The sequence below is a fragment of the Anser cygnoides genome, chromosome 2, assembly GCF_040182565.1.
Source record: "Anser cygnoides isolate HZ-2024a breed goose chromosome 2, Taihu_goose_T2T_genome, whole genome shotgun sequence".
NCBI lineage: Eukaryota > Metazoa > Chordata > Aves > Anseriformes > Anatidae > Anser > Anser cygnoides.
This window is the reverse complement of record NC_089874.1, coordinates 132,619,621-132,634,196: the sequence shown is the minus strand read 5'-3', so window position 1 is coordinate 132,634,196 and position 14,576 is coordinate 132,619,621. Positions and strand designations below refer to the sequence as shown.

The 14,576-nt window shown below is 41.4% G+C and overlaps 1 protein-coding gene across 2 annotated transcripts in view; it reads right to left on the bottom strand.

Moving 5' to 3' along the window:
* Positions 1 to 14,462, bottom strand: part of PKIA (cAMP-dependent protein kinase inhibitor alpha) — a 43,314-nt gene extending 28,852 nt beyond the window's left edge. Inside the window, exon 1 of one of the 2 annotated variants that reach the window (XM_013172433.3) lies at positions 14,324 to 14,462. The gene's annotated coding sequence lies outside the window, so the exon portion shown is untranslated. Of the gene's footprint in view, positions 1 to 13,990; positions 14,184 to 14,323 lie in introns of those variants that run through there. The other variant, XM_048068276.2, reaches the window with a different exon arrangement.
* Between the last annotated feature and the right edge of the window lie 114 nt (positions 14,463 to 14,576).

Sequence of the window (14,576 nt, the reverse complement as noted above, 5' to 3'; positions counted from 1 at the left end):
TAATTAATTTTAAAGACCCAGCCAGAATCCTCTAACTGCAACTTATACAAGAGGTTCTCTTCATGCTACTAGGTATGCCACAGCTGGCAGTCTTCTGTTTTCACAGCAGTCAGGTTTTCATTTCATCTACTGCAAGAGAAGTAGGGAAGATAATGTGACACTAAACTCCCCTCTTCATCTTCAGGCAACATACTGATGATGTCTGGAAGAATCTCACTCTGTTGTAGATGGAACAAGTAGCTTCAATGGGGAACAGTCTGTACCAAAGTTCAAAATGCAAAAAGATAATTGAAACAAAGTTCCTATTTTCCAATACAGAGTAGAAAGAACCAAGACACGCAACGTAATTACAAGGGATTAATTAGGTATAAAACATTTAAAAGGGGCAAGCAAAGTAATGTCTCATATGGAAAGAAACATAAGTACCCGGTTTCAGCGTTTCCACAGTTTCAAAGGTTTCTAGCCAGAGAGGATCATTTTGGTGGACTTATTACATGAATTTATGATGAACATGAAGCCAGATGGTTGTAAACAGATTCATAAAGGCCAAATTTCAACATTTTTACAAGCAACCTTAGAATTCTGCTTATTCTGTTGGTTAGAACAACAACAGCTAAAAAAAAATCAGTCTTGAACATTATGGAAAAAAAAAAAGGCTTAAAATGGATTTTTCAGAAGCTTTCAGGCCACTAAATCACAGTCCTCCTTCCTAGCTTTTTATTGAACTAAGGCTCCTGTAAAATTACTGGTAGGAGGAGGAACAGATTTTTTACCAGCTTTGCAATGTAGCCATCAAACACACTTGGAAAAAGTGGTCTTTTCTTGGTCTACATTAAACATAAAAAGACAAAAAAAAAAAAAAAAAAAAAAAAGCAACGTCATAGAAGCCATTAAGATGGCCTTGGAGAATGCTTAATTCTGTTTGTGCTGTCCTTGAATTCATCTAACAATTAAACATACTTAGTGAGCCCTATAAAGACATCTGTTAGGATACTGTTGATATATTTGCTATATTTAAACAACATCCTGAATATCAAAGCTTTTGAACAACTAATTCACATTTCTTTGGCTTCATAGTTTTATTTTAAGAGAAAAATGGAATGTCTGTGTGCCAAGGTAAATTATCAATAAGAAAACAATTTTTCCATTGTGAAATAAATACAGAAGCTGTACAAAATCATGCAGCTCTCCAAATATTCAGAGCTCAACTCAGAGTACAACTGAATTCTATTTCTACCTTCTACTGCAGGAAAAACCTCCCTCTGCTTTTCTTTCTCAGCATGAAGGGGGAAGTCAGGGAGAAGAAAGGTAAGTAAGGAAACACCCAACAATATTGCAGACCATTGCAGAGACTGAGCAAGAAAGGGAATACCATTTATTACTCAGTAGATATTCATCAGGTAGGTATGCTTTGGTATTTTCTACGCAGGTAAAGAATCTTGTAACTACATCATTTTTTAGAAATCTTTTTACAGTGAACCTAGAAACAGCTGCTTCATCTGGGTTAGTGCTGATCTAAATGCAGCCACGGACTTGCTGGGAAGACATGCATCACACCTCTAAGACAGGCACAAAGAAGTTACAGTGGGTAAGACATAGGTGTGAATGTAACACATCATATCTTTTGCTCTAACTATCTGCCTGGCATCTGGAGCAAACTAGCAAACCTGGCAGATAACATACTAGAGGTGTTTGAGTTGGCAGACACAAAGTGGTATTAACTGCAGATTTCACTGAATGAAATACACTACAAAGTCTATTTCCTTTAGCCAAACTTGCAACCTCCAAAACCACATAAAGCCAGCATGTCACAATCTCTTTCAATCCTAGAACGGATTGGGTTGGAAGGGTCGTTAAATATCCTCTAGTTCCAACCCCCTGCCATGGGCAGGGACACCTCCCACTAGATCAGGTTGCCCAGGGCCTTGTTCAACCTGGCCTTGAACACCTCCAGGGATGGGGCATCCACAGCCTCTCTGGGCAACCTGTACCAGTGCCTCACCACCCTCTGAGTGAAGAATTTCCTCTTAACGTCTCATCTAAATCTCCCTTCTTTTAGTTTAAGCCATTCCCCAGTTCCTGTCATAGTCTGCCCGAGCAAAAAGTTTTTCTCCATCTTTTTCACAGGTCCCCTTTAAGTATTGAAAAGCTGCAATAAGGTCACCCCGGAGCCTTCTCTTCTGTAGGCTGAACATCCCCAGCTCTCTCACCCTTTCTTCATAGGAGAGGTGCTCCAGCCCTCTGACCAACTTCACAGCTCTCCTCTGGACCCACTCCAACTGATCCACATCCTTCTTGTGCTGGGGGCCCCAGACCTGGGTGCAGCACTCCAAGTGGGGCGTCACAAAGGCAGAGCAGAGGGGGACAATCCCCTCCCTCCACCCGCTGGTCACACCTCTGTTGATGCAGCCCAGGATGCAGTTGGCCTTCTGGGCTGCAAGTGTGAGCTGCTGGCTCATGTCGAGCTTTTCACTCACTAGAACCCCCAAGTCCTTCTCTGCAGGGCTGCTCTCAGTGAGTTCTTCACCCGGTCTGTACTCATGCCTGGGACTGCCCTGACCCAGGTGCAGCACCTTGCACGTGGACTTGTTGAACCTCATTAGATTCACATGGGCCCACTTCTCCAGCTTGTCCAGGTCCCTTTTGGATGCCATCCCTTCCTTCTGTTGACACTCAGCTTAGTGTCATCTGCAAACTTGCTGAGAGTGCACTCGATCCCACCGTCCATGTCATTGATAAAGATATTAAATAGTACCGGTCCCAGGACAGATCCCCTGACGGACACCACTCTTTCACAAGGTTCTTTATTTTTTTCCATTAATCATCAGTGATTGGCATTACCTATAGTACTATCCTTCAAAGATTTAAGTAAAAGGAATCTTACTGTTCCTACTATTTTGCCTGGTAGTAATATCAGACTGATAGACCTTGGCAATTTTAAGTCATTATATTTATCCATTTTGAATAAAGATGTAACATTAGCTTTCTTTTTCTTTGTAACTGTTATTTCTACTGTTCCAAAATATCTGAGGGAAGAGTAGAAGAGCATGAAGGAAGGAATGGTGGGCAGTTCCATTTAAATTTGGGTGACACTGCTTTTTTTTGAGCAAGCTGTACCCAACAATATGTGACAAACAAATTCCACTCTTTTTGGTAGCTTGTATAAACATAGCTACAGAAACAGACTAGCTAATGGGTCACAGATGGCCCTTCCATTAGAAGATGAGAAGGATGCGGTAGGAATTCCACAGAAATGAATGGACTTCAAGAGCTTGTAAGAAATACGCCCTTGGAGATAAAAATTTCTTTCTTGCCTGATTTTTCTGCCCAGAAATTTTGGAAAGGAATCAGAATTATTTCAGTGGATGATATGAAGTATCTTGTCATAAAGGCACTTCAAATAGTCAAGACTATAAATGACAACTTGGCAAAGCCATTTTAGCTCCCTCACAGCACCTGGCAGAATGTTTGGATGTTGAGATAAGCCTCACATGTGTAAGTGTGCACTTTTCCTTTGGCTCAGAGTAGATGAGAAAGCATATCCTCCTCCAAACAATTGCAGAAATAAAAATTACTTGCCAAATCGGATATTTTCCATCAGAAGGCTAGGAGTAAGCCACAGCCACACCATCTGAAAGGTCCTGCTGCAGCTGATCCAGCAAACAAAGGGGCTAGAGTATTGCTCAGTGAAGTAGTAGAGTGACTTCTGTCATTCTGAGATGAGAAGAAACTCATAAAAGACAAAAACAAAAAAAAACTTGCCTGCAGAGAAAGTAGGAAAACATGCCGGTCAGTGAGACTAAAAAAAAAAGAGATCTCAGTTATGTTACAGTTGCATGCTCCACAACTACTTTGCAGATTTGTCATAATTAAATGTCAGGATGAAACCGAGACACTCCCATTCTCTCCATCACCATCCCAGTTTCCATGGAAAAACAGACATCCACTTGAAGTAGGTGTGTTGTGGATGATCCAAGTGCAGACAGTGAGGCACTGAGATGGGCATTTTAGACCTTTTTTCAGTCTCATATTCCTCTTGTTTTCAGAGATACAAGGATTTTCAGAGGGTAACAAAGGATCCTTTAGGAGCAATTCATTATAGCATTGCTGTCTGCAATATTGCTGTGCTCACCTTTCCTAGGTGAAACCAAACAAGTGACTACAAAAGCCGGGGTGTTTTCATCAAGTTCTATGTGGGGATCTTGAGACACTCAGTAAATAGGGAAGGAGAGACAAAGAAAACAGCCTATGTTCAGCTTTGGTTAGGTTTTGAACAATAAGCAATGCATGAAGGAAGAAGACCTGGATAGAACTTGTGGATAGTTAGTCCTTCCAGTTAATGGACAAGCTAGCAGTCAGCAAGGCCTTACATGCAATTTTATTTATAGAAGCATACAGATAACTGACTTCATCTATGTCTCGCACTCAGATGTCATCCATGCCACCTTAAATAACCAACAATTCTGATCAAATGTCTAAAACCACACACAGGGTAGGAGGGAAGATACCCTTTTCATAGACAGCTGACCCTGGGGAGATGCATAACAGTTGCTTCATTCAACATTTTTTCTTTTTCCTATCTTTAATAGGCATCTTCACTATTTCTCTTTATATTTGATCACATGTAAACTTGTAAACTAAAGACCTCCAATTTAATGCTTTTAATAGATGGAAGAATTTGAAGAACCTTCTCTTACGATTTCTGTTTTATATTTTAACTTCCCTCAATTAATGCTTCTTTCTTTTGCTTGCTTCTAGCTTTCAAATGCTTCTCCTGCATGGAATAAACCCTTATACTTTGTTATTTAATCCCACTTCATCTTTCCAAGCTTCCTTGAATACTTTTTCATTTAGTGATACATCAGGTGGGTTGACTATAAACAGCCTCCCCACCAAGTGTAAAATTTAAACTTTAAATGAGCTGGCTAGTTGTAGAAAGCAGTAGGAACCTAAAAGAAAAAAAGTCTATAAGAAAGCTTTAAGCCAAAACTCTAAGACAGAAGCACCTGACTCACATACCTGACCCAAATACATACAAAAGCAGAAATGAAAAAGGGAAGGACACGTATAGAGCAGAGATCACAGCCATGCTTACTTTGGATTACTCAAAATTTAATAGAGTGACCCAGCAACACCTCTCTCCTCACACTGTCTCGCACTCATCAGTTCCACAGAGAAGGCACTGCCTATAGGAGGGTAGGAGGAAGAAACCTCACCCATTGGACAATAATCAACATAAACACTAACGTTTATACTTTTTTAGTCCAGTATTTGACTTATCCAGAAAGACTCTGAGTAGATCCACTCTTGCATTCTTCTGGTGACAGTTAACTCCTCTATTTATTTTGTCTTTTCCAACCTGTCCACATGCATACCCTGACTCATATTAGAATCTCTTAAGAGAAACAACCCTTGGTGAACATGAAAGCCTAGTATTTTGGCCACTGTTACCAGAAATGGCAGTAACTTTTGTAAACTACTAACACATAGTGGGAACTGATAAAATCAAGGTGCTAAAGCATAAGTTCTCTTGAAATTTGCTCAGTGCCTAATGCTCAAAGAAGGCACAGCATTCAGTGATCAGCTCAGATCACACAAGCCCGGTAAGCGGGGACAAACTGTTCGGATTCGTGGCACCTTCTCTTTTTCCTCTCACTCCAGTGGGAAATGAACACAACATACCACCACAGGAAGATGTGCGGTCATTTGGGTGCCGATCCCAGAGCAGTGCTTCAAAAAAGTTCTTCCTCTTAATATTGTGCCTTGCAGTTTGCTTAAGCAATCAGATGTTTGAAGTATGCCACCTGCTAGTCTCCAAAAAATTTATGAGATAGTAGTTAAGAACAAATATTTATAAAATAGTGTGCTGCCAAGACAGTCCCAACTATAAACTCAAAAGTCGTATTGACAAACTCAGTAAAGAATAGACTTGGAAAATGAGTACCAGTGCCTGGCTTACCCAGACCAAGAAGAGGGGATGAGGAGGAAGAACAGAAATTATAACGAAGGGTGGACTTGGAGAATCAAATAAACCTACACAAAATACATTTGCATAGTGTGTTGTCCCACTGGAAACACTGCTTAAGAAGCAGAGCTGCAGTCAGTAACGGATGAACAGCCTTCAAAATTGCTTATATGAGGCATAAAAGTGACAGGAAAGAATTTTCTGCTTGGGAGGAAATAGTACGGTTCAGTGTGCTGCAGCAGTCATCAGAAATCAGTACCTTTTTCTGGAGATTAGCATAAATAACTCCCTGCAGTTCTATCAGCTATACGACTGGGGGAAAACAGTGTTTAAACTACACCTTTCATTCCCTGCTTGTCAATGAAAATGGAAGTACTGTGAAGTGTTTTGAGGTCTTCCATGATTAAAAGTATATAATACATTTCCCCAATATCCAAGAAAAGGAAAATAACACGAATTCTTCTTCTTGCTCTTTGGTTTGTACAGTAATTGTTTAAACATGCAAAGAATGTAAAATTGAGAAGTATCCACTTCTGGAGTGACAATTAGCTTGTGTATCATACCATGCAAAATATCTTTGTGCAACTCCTTCCTTATGCACTAATCAGCATTATCAGTTTTTGATATATTAAAAGCTTATTGCTATATCCATATGCAACGAATGCAAAAGTATTAGTGAGGAAGTGATGTCACATGCTTATAATTTTTTATTTTTTTTTTACACACAGTATCTGTGTTCCTCTGGATGCATGGGTATCATGTTTGTCTTCTATAAATACCCTCGTGCTGTGTGTGTCATGGGGGTGGGTATAATACTTTCTCTGGAGGCTGTGCACCTCATTCACCATTTATCAGTGTTTCTGCCTCTGTAAAAATTCAGTAGAACATTGCCATTGCCCCAGACAGGCCCCTGTAGTACCACACATGGTATAGCTACAACAATTACACTCTAGAAAGGACATGCAGGGTTGGCAATGCTCTTTTTGTATGTTGTCACTCAGAGTGAATGACACTGGCACTATAGAATTCTATTTTCTGCCTTATAATATTGCAGCTGCCGTTCAACAGATCAACACCTGTACTCCTCACAGGCAAATTTACACACCAAAGAAACATTCAAGAAGTCCTCTAGCTATTCAGATAACTCAGGGCACTTCATATTCACAATATTCTGCTTGGAAAATGTTCTGGTGTTTGCCTAAGAAATAAATGTAAACATTAGTAGCCTGTATAGAAGCAAATATATGATAAAATACTTTTACCTCACTGACAAAAAGCTCTGGTATCCTTAGGCTTTTAAGGCATGCTGTAATCAAAATTGATAAGCCATGTCTTTCTCAAGTCACGCAGCTTCTATATTCATGCGTACTCCATTCACATTTCTTATCACGCTTTGACTCCCTGAGACCTTACAAATAACAGTTACTTAAAATGCAGCAGTCTATTCTTAGGTTTATTTATTTATTTTTCATTAATAAAGTGTTTCACGTTATGTCTGCCTTTCAGAGTACGTTTTTTTTTCCACATGCTCCAATTCTCATATGCGTTAATGGATCCTATTCACTCATTTCCAGCTCGCCATGTCTAAATTCACAAACATCAGCGCAACTCCGCAACCTGCCACTGTTTTGAAACATACGAAATATGAAACAAAGAAAGGGCTGAATTTCTCTTGCTCTGTAAGGCTACACACTACATTTTTTCTTTCTTACATTTTTAAGACACACTTTCTGGATATTTTTATGCACTTGTAAGAGGCACATTTTGAGATCCAGCTACCAACATCCATGCCTCCTGCTAATGGCACCCAATTAATTCTTCCAGACTCACTGCAGACATATCATTGCAGTGATCCTACAGTGAACTTCACGCGAATGCCAGAGATCAGTTCAAATGAAATGCAGAATTAATAACGGTGGGAAAAAAAAAAAGAAAAAAGGAATAGAACAGAAATAGAAGTCACCACACCGCTAAGCAGAGTTCCTACGTTGTTATCAGTGCCTAACAGAAATAAAGTTGTATGAAGCATATAAATAAAGTGATGAAGAATCAGATATGAAACAGAGTCTACAGATGCAGGAAGAGTAAATAAACCAAGAAGACTGTTTTTGAGGAAAAAGACAATGTGATAGATAAAATGAATCATGACAGGTGAGAAACTGAAAAGGAAATGATTGCTTAACATTTCTCACAGCATGACAATTTACAGGGCACCAATTAAACTATCAGTCAACAAATTTAAGGCAAAATGGAGACTTACACAAGCACTGCATCATATGCCTGCCACACTATGGAGGCTGAGAACATAAATCAGAGCAACTGAACTCATCCAGTGATGGCACTATAACTCCTGCAATTAAATACAGTAGTGCAAGTATTACTTTAAGCTCACAAACCTCTTAATCAATGCTGAGCACCAAGTGCTGGAAGACTCCATCAGAAGATCGTTACTGAATTTATGTATTATTTCTCCATTATGTATTACTTCTCCAAGCATCCTTTAGTGAAAGTTTGCCAGCAGTTTTATTCCAATAAAACGTTTCTATTATTACAGGTTAGGTATACACTGATACGATGCACAACTTTTCTGAATGATAAGAGGTTTATGTCCATCCTAGACAGTTTGAGCAGACATCTGACAGTCAATATTCTGGTGTGAACAACTATTTTTGTTTATTTACTAGCCATTCTAAACCCAACCAGTCAGTGCCATCTGTCAAGCACCATGGGAAAAAAGTCTCCATGCATATTTCATTTAAAATATTCATAAAATAAAAAAGACACTCACTAATAGTAAGAGGTTTTGCTCAAATTAAATAAGATGCGTCCTTCATTCTGTTTCTTGCTATGTATTTTTTTGCAGTATGTAACAGTGTTCTCTTGGAATTCATAAACAACATACAAACATGAAGAACTTACTGCACCTTAAGCAAGCACTTCAGGAAGTTTGAAAGCAGCACAGTCTGCTTATTCCAATCACCCTTTTAAATTTACATCTCAGTGAAGTGAGAATGATAATAAAATACCACTTAACATCAATAGTTTTTCTTGGCCCCCTTGTGGATAGATGATTGATTTTGAAGTAGAAATGCATCTAATGCATTTTTAATTTCTACTTTGATCAGGTTGGACAAAAAAAAAAAGAAAAGCAGCAGCAAGCAGCAGCATTCAACCACAAGTCTGGACTGTTACAGAGCAGAAGAATTAGGCAGAACTCCAAACTTTGCTTCCAAAGAGTTTCCAGATTCCAAGTCACTTGTAAGAAAACACAGAATTGATGGAACATTTAGATACATAATTTAGTCTAGTCAGGTTAGAAATGACTTTTCCATGAAAGGAAAAGGATATATATATAAAATACAATCAGGAGATGCTCTTGATCAAGTGTCAACATTTCAGTTTATTCACTTTCCCTTGCTTTGAAGTATGAAGACTCTGTACTTGAGCTTTGGCCTGAAGAGTGGTGTACTCATACTTTTTGCAGTTCTTTGTGTTACTCTGGAATCCAAATAGCAGCAGTCATTTTCACATAACACCTTGTATGGGACTCACTGACATGTTTCTCACTGGGGATCACAGCTTTGACTCTCCCACGAAGTTTGTCTCTGTCCTACCTGTGAGCAATCAACAGGTTAAGTAGAGATGCTGAACAGGAGCCAATTTAAGGCTGCTACTGAAGTAATAATATCCTTTACCAATATGATCCACAGTATTTTAAGGGAGGTTTAACATGTACTATAAACAGTATCATGGAAGGACCATTAATAAGCATCTGTGCTATTTTAAAACAACAGGTGGTGAGATCGTTTCACCAGAGTTATGTGCTCACCATATGTGTAAATGGAAATTCTGTAGGAGGTAGAAGGCAAATGAGTGAATAGTTAGCAAATACATATATTATATATTATATAATATATATATAATTATATAGATATATTAAGATATATATGATATCATTAAAGCTGCAGCACATTTTACAGGCTAGCTAACAGCTGCCAGGATAACTTCGATGTATCTTTGAGTCTTTCGGAATAGTTTCTAGAAAAAAGATGTGACAAAAAAGCAGTCAGAGAAACAAAGACCGTATGTTGGAGTTAGACCTATTTGCCTATCACTTCTGATAAATCACTGGGACATTAGTGCAGAAAGGGATGCATAAGTGTGCAGAGACCAGCCCATTGCTTTGAAGTACTTCTGAAATGGGACAGGTTAAACTGCCCATGAATCCCATAAAGCCAAAGAACAGCAATACCGCCTATTTTAAAACCGATTTTAATACTGGTTAGAAAACAAAATACATTCTACTGGAGACAACTACACCAGGGATGACATCAGAATTTGTCTGCTGAAGTTCTCCAAAAGGTTTGGGGAAAAAAAAACAACAACTTTATACTTGGTTCACCCAGGGTAGAAAGACAGAGGTACCCTGGAATCATTTTACTGCCACAGAAAGTCAGGCAGCTCAGAAATGCAGTATATTGGCAGTACGCTAGGGAGCACAAAGAACACCAGCGTAACTCATTGGTTCTACTGCAAGCTTTAAGGGATGAAAAATGAGATTGCTTAATCTGGCATTTGGCTAGGACATTTGCATCAACACTCCTATAAGAGATTCCATTTTATGTTACTTTCTCCCGATGTGTTTATGTTTAAAGACATGGATACATACTGGAATCATACAGTTATTACACTATAAGATCATTTATTTTATTATTTTAGAGTCACTTTTTAAGAGTATAAACCCGACGACTTTCAAGAAACTAGTCTATCAATGCATCATGAAATTAATGCAAATAAATGGATTCATGCTTGTGTTGCGTTCACATAAACCTCTCTCTTAAAGAGGACTGCAAATCTGATTGCTCCTGCAAGAAGCATATATGAACAATGTTCTTCTACACTTCAGATATTAAATTCATGGTCTCAGTACCTGGGTTGTGAAGTTCTGATGTATTCAATTAGGTCTCTGTACAAAGGTACTTAATGCCTGTCTTGTTCCCACTGCTTGATATCAATGAATAAAACTCTTAGTTCTCCTTAACAATTGTTACCTTTGTATTTGACTGACCAATTGCATGCCAATTTTCTACTGACAATAATTAAAGATTCCAGTAAAAGATTTTACTATGCAAGTGGGTTTGGATGAAATTTAGATAAAACTGATGAAATTTAAGTCAATACCTGGCATTTAATTCTGACAGAAGTTTTTTCTCATCTAGAAATGCTAGTTACTGCACATACAGGGCATGCATTTCAAGCGTTAATACATTTGTTCTTACGAAGAAAAGATAGTATCACTACTGTTAAAATACTCTCTTGCTCATTTAGAGCATGCACTTACGTGTATTACATACAATTTAATGTCTGCTCACTCACACTCCGCTCATCTTCCTTTATTTCTTGGACTCTAAGGAATTTGTAGATGGAGAAAATAATCCGACTCAAAGTCTAGTAAGAACATAACTGGACTGTTACCTGCTTGATCTGCAAGGTGCTTACTTCAGTTGGTTCAAACAGCACTTAGAAATATCATCTTTGAACATTCTCATAGTAAGAAAAACGCATTAACTGAACTGTTTCATTTCAGCCTTGGAAAGGAGCACAAGTAAATCAAGCCTCTGTAGCTTCAAGAGCATTCAAGGTTACTGGGTTTTCCAGTTTGTTCTCCTAAAGAAACAAGCTTTATGCAAACATACCCATATGGCCCCTGCTCATAAATTTGGTTAAATGAACCTGCTGGTTCAAAGGCTGGCTGTGGCCTAGAAATCTCAGAGATAATTAAGGTCTTACAAATTTGCAGAACTAACCCAGATGAAGAAATCCAAAATAGCAGACCCTCTGAGGAAAAGACAGCTAAGTCTCAGCTGCCACCCAGTCTGTCTGGCATCAACCAGCTGGGCAACTGTGCCGTTCTTCCAGGCAGCGGGGCTCTTGCCCCAGATCAACCACAGCAAAGATCCTTTTCTTTGCCTGGTAGGTACTGTAACAAAAGGAGGAAGAGGAGTTAAGAAACAAGTTGATTTACATTGGTTACACCATTTAACTAAATCCACACTGGTAGTTACATATACACTTTTTCACTGTCTGTCTTTGGAGTACACATAAAATAAAAACAACAGCAAGTTTTCTGTGTCAAACCAAGCAGATGTACATTCACATGTATAACAATGACTCTTGGCCAACTAGTCCTTCTTCCCTGGCACCACATTGTTTTAAAAATTACTGACATCCTTTTGAAACCCTCTTTACATTTGCCAGGAAGCATAAACAGCTATATTTACTGTGGTAATGTTTTGTCAACATTAGCAAGTACTCATACTACCCCACATTTACAACAACAGAATGTGAAACCCTTACTTGATGCTCTCTTCAGCAAAGCAATGGACTCAATATAGAATGGGTGGACTAATATGAAAAGTATGTGAACTCAGCTGCATGGTTTCTTTTTCCAGCCAGAGGCCATTACAGCAGAAATCAACAGATGACTGCAACATTGCAACTGCTGAGACAGACAACCATGTTCTTTTCTGATCAAAAAGAAAACCAAAACACACACAAAAAGTAGAGAGATCATAATTCAGGCTCCCAGGTGTTTTACAGGAACAAGGTATATGTTTGGTAGATGAAAACTACAGATTTGATGGAATGGGTTATTACTTTTTCTGGCTTGAAATGCATACAATGGATGTGCCATGGAGTGCTTAACGGGGTTTATATGGGGCCATAGTTAATGACTATAATAGCTTATACGGGGTCATACTTAATGACTGCTCTTCACAGTACAGATCTGTCTGTTGAACTGACAGTGCAATTCACCAGTCACTCTTTGTTTCAGCCTTGTGAAGCCTCAATTGTCTTTTATATGCATTTCCTGCCTCCGTAGTCATCATCCGCCTTCTGCTTACCCAGCAACAATACTGAGGCAAATACATGTATTTAAACATCTTCCCAGAAATAATGACAAGAGACCAAGCATCTATCTGCCTGTTACCTCCATAGGTATTATTTTTATCATTCCAGCACCATGGCCTGGGGCTTTGGCCACAACTGAGGAACCCACAACTACGTGAGCTGCTCAATGAGCACACAGCATAACAGGATCCTTTACGATGAACATGTAAGTAAATAGACATTGAACTAAATAACTTTCAGGTTCCAGTATCCCACTTCCTTTTCTCATTAATACCTTATCCTTCCTCTCACCGGAGGCACAATCATTCTTCTCGCTTCCCAACCAAACCATATAAAGCCATTAACCATTACCACATGCAAACAGAGCTCATGCTAATTATCTGCCTATGCATGCCAACCCTGGCCTCCTGTACTGACATGCCATCTCTTCAGCATCCTTCCTGAGAGCAGAACAAAGGAAAAACAAAACCAAAACCCACCAAACATACCAGAAAGGGGCACAGGCCAGGCAGATTTTTCCCCTTTCCGCTCAACTCCGAGCAACAACTCGTGTACCACCAGGACCCGCGTACATACCACAAGGAAGGCGCAATGTCAAATGGCCAAGCTACACTGCTGCTTGTACTCCTGTTTTCCCACTTAGATGTTGATATGATGGCGACACAACTCATTAATTCTTCCATTTAGCCAACGAGGGCACTGGGATTTCGCCGGCATTTTTCATCCCAAACCTCCCTCCGGCCGGCACCAATGGAAAAACGAAAGGAGCACGGGCAGAAGCCCGTGAGGAGCCCGCAGCACCCATTTCGGTACGAGGGCCGGTTCTCCAACTTCTTCCACTCTCCCTTTAGTTCCCTGCGCAGCGAGCTCCGGCCGGGGGCGGTGTACGAGGCGGCTCCGCTCCCCTCAGCCCCCCGTCCCTAAGATGTCTCCCTGCCGCCGGCGGGAGCAGCAGCAGGCGGCGGCCCGGAGCTCGGCCCCGCACCTGCCGCAGCCCTGCCGACCCCCACACACCGATCCCCGCCGCCGAGCAGGGAGCGGGGCAGAAAACACAGCACGAGGGAGACGGAGGAGGCGGCCGCGGCCCTCAGCCCCCCGCAGCCCCCCGCTCACCTTTGCAGCGACCGGCTCAGCGCATCTTCCCCCCCTCCCCGCCTCCCGCTGCTGGATGTGGTGGCGGCGGCGGCGGATCGGGGCGGCCCGCGCTGCCCCTCCCTCGGCTCCCGCTGCCTCTTCACCCCCACATCCCGGTGCCGGCGGTGCCGGCGGCAGCTGCTCCTAAATTCACGGCGCTCCGGCGGCATGAAGTCATCCTCTCCGCCCCCTCCCCGGGCCGCCGCACTCCGCTCCCGCCGAGGACGGGGGGGGTTGAGGCCGCCCCGCCGCACCCCCCCCCCCCCAGCTCCCGCTCCTTCTCCCTCAGCGCCCGGCCCCGCGGCACCGTACCAGGGCAGGGCAGGGTCCCGCGGCGCTGCGAGGCCGGAGCCGCGGGGGAAGCCTTCCCCCCGGGGTGTGCGTGTGTCTTGTTTTCCAAGGAAAATCCGCTGTAATCCCTCGTGTGGGCGCCCGGCTCCCCCCTCCTCCTCCTCCCGCCGGCCTCAGGGCGCGCAAGCGCTTCGCAGCCTGCGCCCCCAAAAAAACGCCTTGCCCCCCAAAAACGCCTTTCCCTGGGGGGACGAGGGGAGCTGCTTGGCCCGGG